This window comes from Calypte anna, chromosome 12, assembly GCF_003957555.1.
Source record: "Calypte anna isolate BGI_N300 chromosome 12, bCalAnn1_v1.p, whole genome shotgun sequence".
In the NCBI taxonomy this organism is placed as follows: Eukaryota; Metazoa; Chordata; class Aves; order Apodiformes; family Trochilidae; genus Calypte; species Calypte anna.
Window position 1 is genome coordinate 20,664,953 of NC_044258.1, and position 10,853 is coordinate 20,675,805.

The window sequence follows — 10,853 nt, forward strand, 5'->3', positions numbered from 1 at the left end:
ACTCTGCACCATGGGGACCTCATCCCAACCACCCAGCAGGAACTCTCTGCTCCTCTGGGCACTGCTCCTGCTCCTGTCTCCTTCCCTACAGCATCAATCCCACAGACACAGCTGTGACCTTCACAGGTGCCACAGCAGCAGAGGAGGCTCAGCTAGCCCAGTGAGCAGAGCAGTTTCAGATCTGGAGTAAATCAGTGTGGCTCTGGTGGAGCCAGCAGGGAGATGCTGATTTACAGGCACGGTGGAGCTTGTCCTAGGATTACAAATAGTTTAAGTGAATTGTTACTGCCCTGCCAGTTCAGGGATCTGGTGATTACACAAGAAAAAGCCTGTGATTCATTGGAATTTCTGAGCTTTCCCAGCACATGGAAGTGCAGTGCCTGGAAATGGGAGATAGAACTAAAATACTTTTATATTTTTTTTAGAAGTGGCACATGATAATGTGCATTTGAGACCACCCCATCCAATGCACTCAGGGATCAGAAGAGGAACAAACTCACACTGACCTTGTTCCACACCCTCAGAAATTGCACAACCACCTGTAATTCATTGCAGATGATGAGTCCTGCAGGGCTCAGCTGGAAACCTGCACCCTCAGCTGCCCCTCAGGGACCAGCTCTGACCACTGGGGGTCTGGCCCCATTTAGAGGGGGTCTGGCCCCATTTGGGGGGGTCTGTCCCTCGTGTCCCCATCCTGGCTGCTGGGCTGGGGGGTGTGACAGAGCTGGGGGAGCCTCCCCAGCAGTTACACAGCAGGGATGTCTGAAATGGGCAAGAACACTTTTCTTTTCCTTTCACCCTTCCACTTTTCCCCAAAGAAGAATCTTTTGTGTTTTCCTGACCACAAATGCCAGATTTGGGAAGGACTGAATCCCAACCAAGTGTGACCATTCCCTATAGCTCTGGGCACAACCTGTGCTTTGAGTCCCTCTGAGGGAGCCAAGCCTGGGAGTGGCTGCTCTGCTCCTCTTGGCCATAAAATACTTGGAAGAAACAAACATTCAGTATGTAGTTGGTTATTGGCTGTCCCTGTATTTTTTATCTCTGGGTTTACTTAGCACTGAGGACTACCTAAATAAAATCATCCATTACATCTGAGGGTTTTCTGAGCCGAGAGGCAGTGGTGGGTGCTGGCAGTGCTGTGAGCAGCTCTGGGGAGCCCTGGGCAAGGTGACCCCAGAAGGAACCCTCAGGGGGTCTCCTGAGCACAGCAAGGGCTCTGCTCTCTCAGACCTGAGATGTGCAGGTAGGGAAATGCCCACAGGAAAATCCTAACACCTGAGAGCCCCCCAGGCCATGCTCATGCCATGCACAATTGCAGCTTTCCCCTATTAAATCCCCCCCAGAAGGGGTAAAACCTCAGCTGTGTGGATGCAGTTACTCTGATGCAGAGCTGGAAAGCTTTATAAACCCCATTTCCTGCTGTTATTATGCGTGTGATTCTCAGGGGGCAGGGGACATAAAAGCAGCAGCAGTTCAGTCCCTGCCAGGCTGGGGATTGTTGATGGAAATCCCAGGTGTCAGACCTCTTGGTGCTGCCTGGGCATCAGCCCAGAGCCCACCCCAAGGGCAAGGGACAGCCAGGTGAGCTGGGCTCCTCTGTGCCACCAGCCTTTGGGCTTCTCTCTTCTTCTTTTCTGTTCTCTCTCTTACAAACTTGTTTTCCCTGCCCTGCTCAGGACCTTTCCCCCCAGCACACAGCCCCTTCAGCTCGGCTCGCCAGCACGCTTTGGAGTCCTCAGATAAAAGGCAGCCCATACCTGCAACAAACTACATTTCTGAGAGGATTTAAGCAAGATCAGAAAAGTTCCAATCTCTATATTTGCATTTTAAGGAAATTTGAAGAATCTGTGACCAAAGTACATTCTAGATTCTTTTTGATCTAAGCATCCCAGTGTTCCTGCTCAGGTCAGAGCACCTCTCTGTACCCTTCACCTTCCAGGCAGTGTCTCTGCCTCTGGTTTTTTGCCTCAGCTGCACAGGTCTGTTTTACAAATGGAAGCAATTAGCTGGGCAGTGTGTGGGTATGTATCCACCTGTGTGTGTGTTTTTATGTCTAGCTTGACTTTGGAAATAAGGAGAGAGTTCCCAGTGCTGCACACACTTCCCCATGCATTTAAGCACAGGCAATTAATGCCATGGAGACTACTGAGAGGAAACAAAATGCATTCCTGAAGACATGAGGGACCATTCACTGACTTTACCAAAGCAAGATTAAATAGAGATGTTTGTCATAGAAGCAGTCAGCTGAGAGATTCCCCAGTAAGGAAGCTCAGAGTAAAGCTGGCTGGTTTTCCCAGTGTCCATTTTGCAGGTTTGTTTGTGGGGTTTCTTTAAGAGTCATTCTGGGCTGCTCAGAGGCAGGGGGTAAATAAAACAGAATTAAATCAGCACAGGTTCCTGCAGTTGTTGTCTCAAGGCCCTTTTCGGGTGGAGCTCTGCAAACCTGGGTGTCCTGGCAGGCACAGCCCCCCGGGTCCTTGGAGCAGCTGCCTCTGCATGTTGTCTGCAAACAAGTGCATTAATGGGGGGTGATTTATCTGCAGGAGAAGTGAGGTTCTCCCTGGATTGCAGAATGCATCTGGACCAGCCTAATGAGCACATTCTTCACCATCAGAGAGGCTGTGGAGGGCTTGCAAATATTTTAGACATGATTCACAGAGCCAAAGGGTCTTGTTTACTGATATGCTATTTATACCTAGCTCAATTAAACCTCTTTGGAAAAAAAAGCCACACGGGTGCCAGCACTGGCAGTGCTGTTGGAAGTGAGTATCTCCTCATTAAAAAAGGTTAGAAAAACACCATTAATAATTTTGATAGGTTCTTTCAGGCATGGCTATGCCCTAGTCTTTGTCCACCTGCACCCAGCACCCTGTGCAGCAGAACCTGGCAGCAGAGGAGACCAGGCAGAGGTCACCCATGTCCCTGCTCACTCAGGTGCTGTGTCCTCAGGGACACATTTGGTCCCCTCCACCCTGCCAGGATGATGCACCAGCCCCACGGGGTGAGCACGGGGGCTCAGGGACAACCACCCCCAGGTAGGGGCAGATCTGGACAATCTCCTGAACCCAAAGACCTGCAGCTCCCTCCTGGCAACAACGCTGTCACTTCCAGGTCCTTCCTCAGGGGAAAGGTTGCTGCTTGGGCCACCTCCTTAGCATCACCTGGTACCAAAATTATTGCTGATTCTCGGTGGCTGCAAAGCCTTTGGGGACACAGCCCAGGGTGGTGAGAGCTGCAAGGGGCACGGAGCAGCAGAGGGAAGGGGTGGGAAGGCAGGAGCTCTGTGGAAGTCACCTCTGGTCCTCCAGGTCCTGACTTCCTGAGACAGAAAAGGGGTAAATTGCCCCAGGGTCCCACTCTTTGTGCTATTTGCAGGCCCAGAGAGAGAGATGTCTGTTTAAAGGAGGAAGCTGAAGGATAATTCATCCCATTTGAACCTCAGGTTCCTGGAAATCCAGGTCCTCCAGCCCCGATGGTTCCAAGCCCTGGCAGCACCACGTGCCCTTAGTGGAACCCTTCCCCTGATGTCCCCAGCAGTGTCTGCAGGGACACGGAGCAGGCAGAGCTGTGGCAGAGGTTGTGTCTCCTGGTACAGCAGAACCAGACCTCCTGCAGCCCCTTGGGCAGGAGAAAGCAGCCCAGGAGATGAGCACAGGGGTGCCTGGGGCAGCCAGCACCAGGAGCACAGAGAAAAGATATTGAGAGGGAAATTAGCAGTGGAAGGTAAGCACAACAGCTCTTCTACAGCACTTTGAAATGATATACCTCTGAAATAATAAAGGTTTTGTTTCCTCAATACACTATTAATACATTTCAAACCATCATATCTTTAGAAAAAATGCACTTCAGTCAAGTGGAAAGCAGACTAATGTGGATTTAGAAAGAGGTTGGGAGTGCAACAAATTATAAATGCTTTCTACTTTATCAGCATTACAGAGTACTATTAATTTTAAAAATAGCTTTTAAAAACATACATGGCATACCATAATGGAGATGGCTGCCTTTCAATACATCATCCTGATGACTCTTTCCACAGCACTGAGTTATGCAGAGCTCTGCTTTGCAAATATGGTATGTACCGTGCTGCAGCTGGAAGTCAAACTAAAAAAAAGCAATTTTTTTTGTCTTTTTATTCAGAACTGTGCTCTGCTGGGACTCTCCAGTGCCAGTGCTTACAGCCCTGATCCATGCAGGCATCAAAGACCGGGATGCTGCCTCCCCCTGCTCCCAGGGAAGGCTCAGCCCCACGGGGAGCTGGAAGCAGCCCAGGAACACACGTTCTGAATGATTAAAAGTAAGCATGTTAATGGCAAATGCTACTGTGGCCGAGTAGCTCCTCTAAAACACTGTGTCTGGGGCAGTTCTGGGTGCTAACTGGCATGAGCATCCTTAGGCTGGTGGGATGCCTCTGCCCGAGGGATGGAGGAGGCAGTTGCCATAGCAAGGGCTAGTTTTATGGACTGCTTAAAGGGAAGAGACACACAAGACAGTAACTGAGGCCAGGAAATTAATTAGAAAAATCCCTGGGTAGCTCTCACTTACACTCCAGCTTGCTAGCACTTTCTATTCTTTTTCCTCCCTTTCCTTACTCATGAGCCAGCAAGGACAGGCAGGAGAGAAGTCAGTGACCAGCCCTGGAGTACCTGTCCCCAGGCTTTCTGCTCAGCCTTTTCCATGTCCATGTTCCTGCTCCCCTGCCAGCCCTGCTCAGCTCAGTTTTGTCACCTGATGGGGACAGCCAGGACTGGCTCTGCCTCAGGGCTCTGCTCTGCCAGTCTCCAGCTGCAGGGACCCAGACCCATCTCTCCTCCTGAGCACTCTGTTTCTGCTGGTGCTGATATGATTATCAGACAAGAGATGCTGCTGGAACCCTTCTGTGTAAGGTCTGCATGATGCCAGGTAGGAGGAAATTCCTTTGCCCAGATTTACTTCCCCAGGCTGCAGCACAACCAGGAGCCATAAATCCTCCTCTGTCTGCAGCCAGCAGCCACATTCCAGGCTGGTGGTGTGACTGGGTCTGGGTGCCAGGCTGTGATGGATGGATGGGGGACACACACTCCCCCCCCACTGCCACCCACTCCCTTGCTTCCTTCCCCAGATTTCCCCCAGCCTCACAGGTAAGGTTTATATCAAGGGGCAGCTTCTCCAGGGGTAACTCAGACCACGGTGTGATGCTCCTGTACCATCTTTAGGGTTCCTTGTCCTTAACAAACCCTCCAAGAAGAGGTTGAGGACAAAGAGACTTGGGAGGTCCAGGTGTGTTGTTGGTCCCCTCCTTTCACACCAGGCCAGGTGTGGTGTCCATGCTCCACCAGCTTTACACCAGGTCTGATGGTGCTTGTTATCTCACACCCAGTGGAAAAGTCTGAGCCAACCCCAGCACCCCTCAGCCTGCTGGCTGGGGCTCCAGGGCCTCCCCTGGGCACACATCTACCTGTTGGGTCCTGCAGAGGAACATGGGTTTGGGTTGCTGCAGAGCAGGCTGACTCTGCTTGTGTAGGATCCAGATATGCTGCAGGCTCCAACATCCTTCTCTCATTTTTCCTATTATGTTATGATCAACTGCTATTATTCGAGTGTATTTCAGCTCCATTCATGATGCACACACAGAAAAATGTTCTGCACCATCACTCTGACTGGAAGCTCTCTGGCTTAAATGAAACATGATCGTTTCTGCTTCCAGCAAATGAGGAGAGACTTTCTATTTTGCACATCACTGCCTTCTGCATTTTGGGATTGTTTGTTTTGCAGAGCCTACATTACAGAATTAAAATATTAATATATTGGTGTTTTTCAGATAGCAGCTTGAGTGTGTCTCTGATTTACGTGAGCTTCCCAGGAAGGAGATGTTTCAAAGACCCGATCAGAGAACAGAAATAGCCTTATCTTAAAAAATCATGAAACATCCTCTCCCGTATTCCCAGACAGAGGTTTCAGTGCTGGTTTCAGGTCAGAGGAGTTACATCCCCTTAAATCAGATTAGCAGACAGCATCTGAGTGGGAGCCTCTGCCAGAGGAATGAGCTGACAGCTTTTAAAGAGTAACAAGGAGGTAATAAACAAGATTAACACCCAAGTAATGGAGGAATGGAGACAGATCCAGGGAATGCCCCTGCATGTCAGGGGGGCTGTGTGCCCAGGTCTGAGCAGGAGCAGGTACCTCAGACCCACTGAATCACAGCCCAAACCCCTGCCCTGTGTGAACAGACCTGGAAGGATCTGCTCTGGAGCTGGTGGGGAGCAGGAAGGGGATCCAGGAGGCTGAAGCTGCTGCAGGGTCCCTGGCAGTGTCAGCACCTCTGCTCACCTTCCCTGCCCCTCAGACTGAGCTGGGCACACTCTGGGTCAGGTCAGGGACAGAATCTTCTCTTGGGGGAGCCTTGGGAGAAGGAGTCACCTCTTGGAGCTGACAGACCCATCAGCCCCCAGCTCCAGTGGCACCAGGGGGGATGGAGATGTCCCCTCCAGGAGGTCCCATAGCTCCAGCAGGGTGATCCTTAGGGATGTCAGGCTGGGGTAGGGCTGGGCTCTGGAAGCAGGGGCTGGGAGGTCCTGCTGGGGGGCAGAGGTGCTGCTCGGTGTCCTTACAGCCACTGGAGCCAATGATGGACACTGCTCCTTTGGGATGTGGTCTGCAGCCCCCTGGCTACAGAGGTGCCTTTCATTCTTCACTGCTGTGTGGTTCCAGCTCGTGAGAACATGAGACAGGCTGTAGCTAAACTATAGGGAAATAAATACTTTCTTTGAAATCCATAGGGGGTTTTTTTGAGCTCACAAGCAGTTAAGCCAGATGGATTTAGAAAGGCCCTTCAGTGTTTTTCTGTTGAAACACCAAATGATAAACAGCATTTCCCTGCAGAAACAAGACAGCCTAGGGTAACATAAAATTTTCTCTTACTTCCTTCCAACAATGGCACTTTTCTTCTTTCAGAGGCTGATTCATATTTATTACTGTAGCAAACAGCAGCCGTTCTGCAGGACAGGGTTAATTTAAGCAAACAAGACCCTAAACTACAAGGGGTCCCTCTGCCTTCAACAGTGGCAGTGATGTGGTGACTGATGAAGGGAATGACCCAAGCCTGAAGAAGCCCCTGTGGATGCCAGGACATCCCCTGGCAGCACCAGATGGTCCCAGCCCAGGCACAGGACCCATCACTGGGGCACCTCTGGGCATCCACCTCCCGGGGCAGTGAAAAAGCAGGAAAGTGGGAAAACAGTCCCAACCCCAACGAGGGTTCTCCTCACCAAGGGTACCACGAGGTGTCCCTGCCAGGGATGCAGGGATGCTCCTGGGGCTGGGGAGCTCTGCTGCAGGGGCTGGCACAGCCCACTCTTACATTCTTCAGAGGAGGGTTTGAAGTTGGGGCTGGGAGAGAGACTTTAGGGGCTGCTTTCCAATTAAGAAGATGCTTTGCAGAGGAGGAATCTTTGCATTCGAGTGTTTTCTTTTTGAGATTCCTGAGTTTTCAGATGTGCTTCTTGGAAAGCTGAAAGAGGGCTCTGTGTCAAAATGAAAAACTGTTTAATCCAGAAAACTACTTACCAGACTCTGCAGTCACATCAGATAAGGTTAGTCCTGCCTCATTAATGGCTCTATTTTTTAACTACAATGACCTGAAAAATTACTTGAGTTACTTTTGTTTTCTGGCACTGTGTCAGCAAAGGTCTGGATCCCACCATGCTTCAGGAACAGAGGCAGCTCCAGCAGCCTGGATACAGAGCTGGGGATCCCAGCACCTGATGTGGGACCAAGCCAGAAGGACACTGCTCTATTTCCCTGCACAACCAGGAGCCCAGGCTGCTGGGTCAGGACTGTGGTGTTTGTGGGCTCAGAACCAACCCACTCTTGCCCTGCCATGATGTTCCACAGCTGGTTTTCATCTGCCCCACTCACCAGCTCCACAGCCCCCCCAAGGCCATGGCTGTGCAGGGACTTCCAGGGCTGTCCCCTGACCTTCCCCAGGCACAGACATCAGCTGAGCACAGCCCAGCACCCTGGGACAGACTTTCTGGGACATTTCTTGGTCTCCTTCTGCATGCCCACAGCTTTCTCAAGAGCTTTTGCCTCATCCAGATGTGATTTCCTCCCTTCCCAGATCTGCCTTCCTACCAGGTGGGACAAAGCCATCCCTGCTTGGCAGCTTGGCCAGGGGGATGCTCCCTGGGTGATGTGGATGTGAGGTGACACCCTCAGCACTGGGACAGTTCATGCCAGCCCCAGAGCTGTGCCCAGGATATCCCTCTGGAACCTACTGATGGGTCCTGGAGCCCAGTGATGGGTCCTGCAGCCCAGTGGTGGGTCCTGGAGCCCAATGATGGGTCCTATAGCCCAATGACGGGTTCTATAGCCCACTGATGGGTCCTATATCCCAATGATGGGTCCTGCAGCCCAGTGATGGGTCCTGCAGCCCAATGATGGGTCCTATATCCAAATGATGGGTCCTGTATCCCAGTGATGGGTCCTGTATCCCAGTGATGGGTCCTGCAGCCCAATGATGGGTTCTGCAGCCCAGTGGTGGGTCCTGCAGTCCAGTGATGGATCCTGCAGCCCACTGATGGGTTCTGCAGCCCAGTGGTGGGTCCTACAGCCCAGCCAGCCCCTGTGTGGTGCTGGAGGCTGTTCTGGCTGGGCACAGGACCTGGTTGTGCCCCACAGCCACTTCCCATCAGGTCCATCCACACTGGATCAGCTTCCCCTCAGCAGCACAGCCAAGGCAAAAGTGAAAAAAGTCCTTGATTCAGAATGAAAAGGCACAAAGAGTGATTCATTCTCTTCATAAATGCTGTATGTCATTTCCTACCTTACAGACAGGCTTCCACGATCCAGGGACTCAGACTGATCCATGTTTTTAAGAGCTTCACTCACTACAAATAATCTTTTGATGATGAAACTCGCTGCGTAGAGCTTTGGAAGAAAGACCTTGCATGAATATAGCCAAATTAGGAAACCCCTATCATAACAGCTGTGTCCATAACCACATCTATTGCTGCTTCATTTTTTCATCTACATTACTGGATCTATTTTTGACTACAAACTGGGTGACTCATTTGATCACAACCAGTGAAAAAAAACATAGTATGTGGCCACAAAATATTTCTTAGAGATGATGCAGTATTTTTTTATCTTTCTATTGCAATCATATACTTCTCGACAGCCAATCATGGGAAAAATCAGCACATAGAGGAATCTGGATTGTTTTATTCAATAATCAATAGGAAAAGGGCTGTCTGGGTTTAGGTGTCATTTGTCTGTCTATTTGATTGATTTCTCCCATTTCTTTTTCCCCTGCTTGCATGGCTCTGATTGAGATGAAAACATCTTCAGTGATATTTCACCCAAATGTGCACTTTGACTGCTACACTGATGCAAAAGGGGCAAAAAAGGGTACCCAGGAGCAGCTGCACAGCAGGCTTGGCTACTTCATTTACCCCTTTCTGTTTTCACAAAAGAGAAAAAAAAAAAAAAAAAAAAAAAAGAGGAAATAATCCAAGAATGGGATAGCAGAGATTCTGTCACCAGAGAACAGGGCAGAGTTTGCAGTCATCCCTTCCAGCCTCAGCAGCAGAGTGGGGCTGCAGCACCTTGGTGACACCATGAACATTCACCTGATGGCCATTCCTCTTGGCTCCTCTCCTTTTTCAGCCTCTTCTTCCCACCTCTGGGTGGGTCTGGGCTGCAGGGGGATCAGGCCAGCCCCTCACTGCCATTCCATCAGCTAGTAACTCTTCTTCTTGCCCATGGTACAGGCTCCTGCCCTCAGAGCTCAGCACTTCAGGGAGCCACAGCCTGGTGCCACCTCTGCAGGGAGAGTTTTGCCCTGGTAAAAGAAGGCAGTGACACTCTAGAGGGAGCTGAAATCTCTGTTTTTCCTAATGGAGCATCTTTCCCCTTGCTGGCAATTGGTGGGGAATGACTACAGCAGCTTCAGCTGTGTTCAGTCACAGGATGGATTTGTCTCTTCCTAGCAAAGAGCTAAGTATAGCCCAGACTCATTATCCAGAGGCCCTGGGTGCTAAGTGGCCCTGGCATCCTTCCCTGTGCTGAGCTGGAGCTGACTCCAACTTCCTGGACCACCCTGGGCTCTGCTCCCTGCCCTCAGCCCCAGATATGTGGGGGTTCCTGGTAATGGGAACCTGGAAACCCAAGGAATACCCACCAAGAGTGGCTGAGAGCTGGAGACCAGCCTCCACCAGGTGCTTCTTGAGGGGTTTCTGCCCTCCAGCAGCATCCTGGCTCCTCGCCTGCCTGCACTCAGGTACCTGTTACCATCAGTTACAGCACCTCCAGACAGGTTTATTGTAAATACAGGTATCTGGGGTAGGTTTTAAAAAACTTATTCTAATCTTGTCTTCATCATCTGCTAACAGTAAGAAACCACAGCCCCTAATTACACCAGGTGGTGACAAAAGCCCTTCAGTGCCCAGGGAGAGCCTGGTGGCTGCCCTGGCACCCAGTGCCTGCTGTGCACAGCTCTGCAGCTGCTGTGGCCAACAAAAAACAAGAAATACAAAACCAAACCAAACCAACCAACCAACCAAATAACAAATAAAAACCAAACCAAGACCCATCACTTTTAGGTGTAACATCTCCCTGCAGCACAGGTTTCCCACCTGGGAACAGATGACTCCAAAGCATCTCTGAGGTCTCCAGGGAGCACAGGAGCCAACAGGGACCTTCCCTGGGGACAGTGCCACCATGCCTGCTGCCCCTCACCCCTGCCTCCTGCCTCCCAGGAGCCCCTTTGTAACTTCTTTCCTATTTTCCAGGTGGCTGTGTGTGCTGTGTGCCCCAGGAAAAGGGGATAATGTCACCTCCCTGCCATTCCAGGCCTGGCCTGGGGCTGCCAAGGG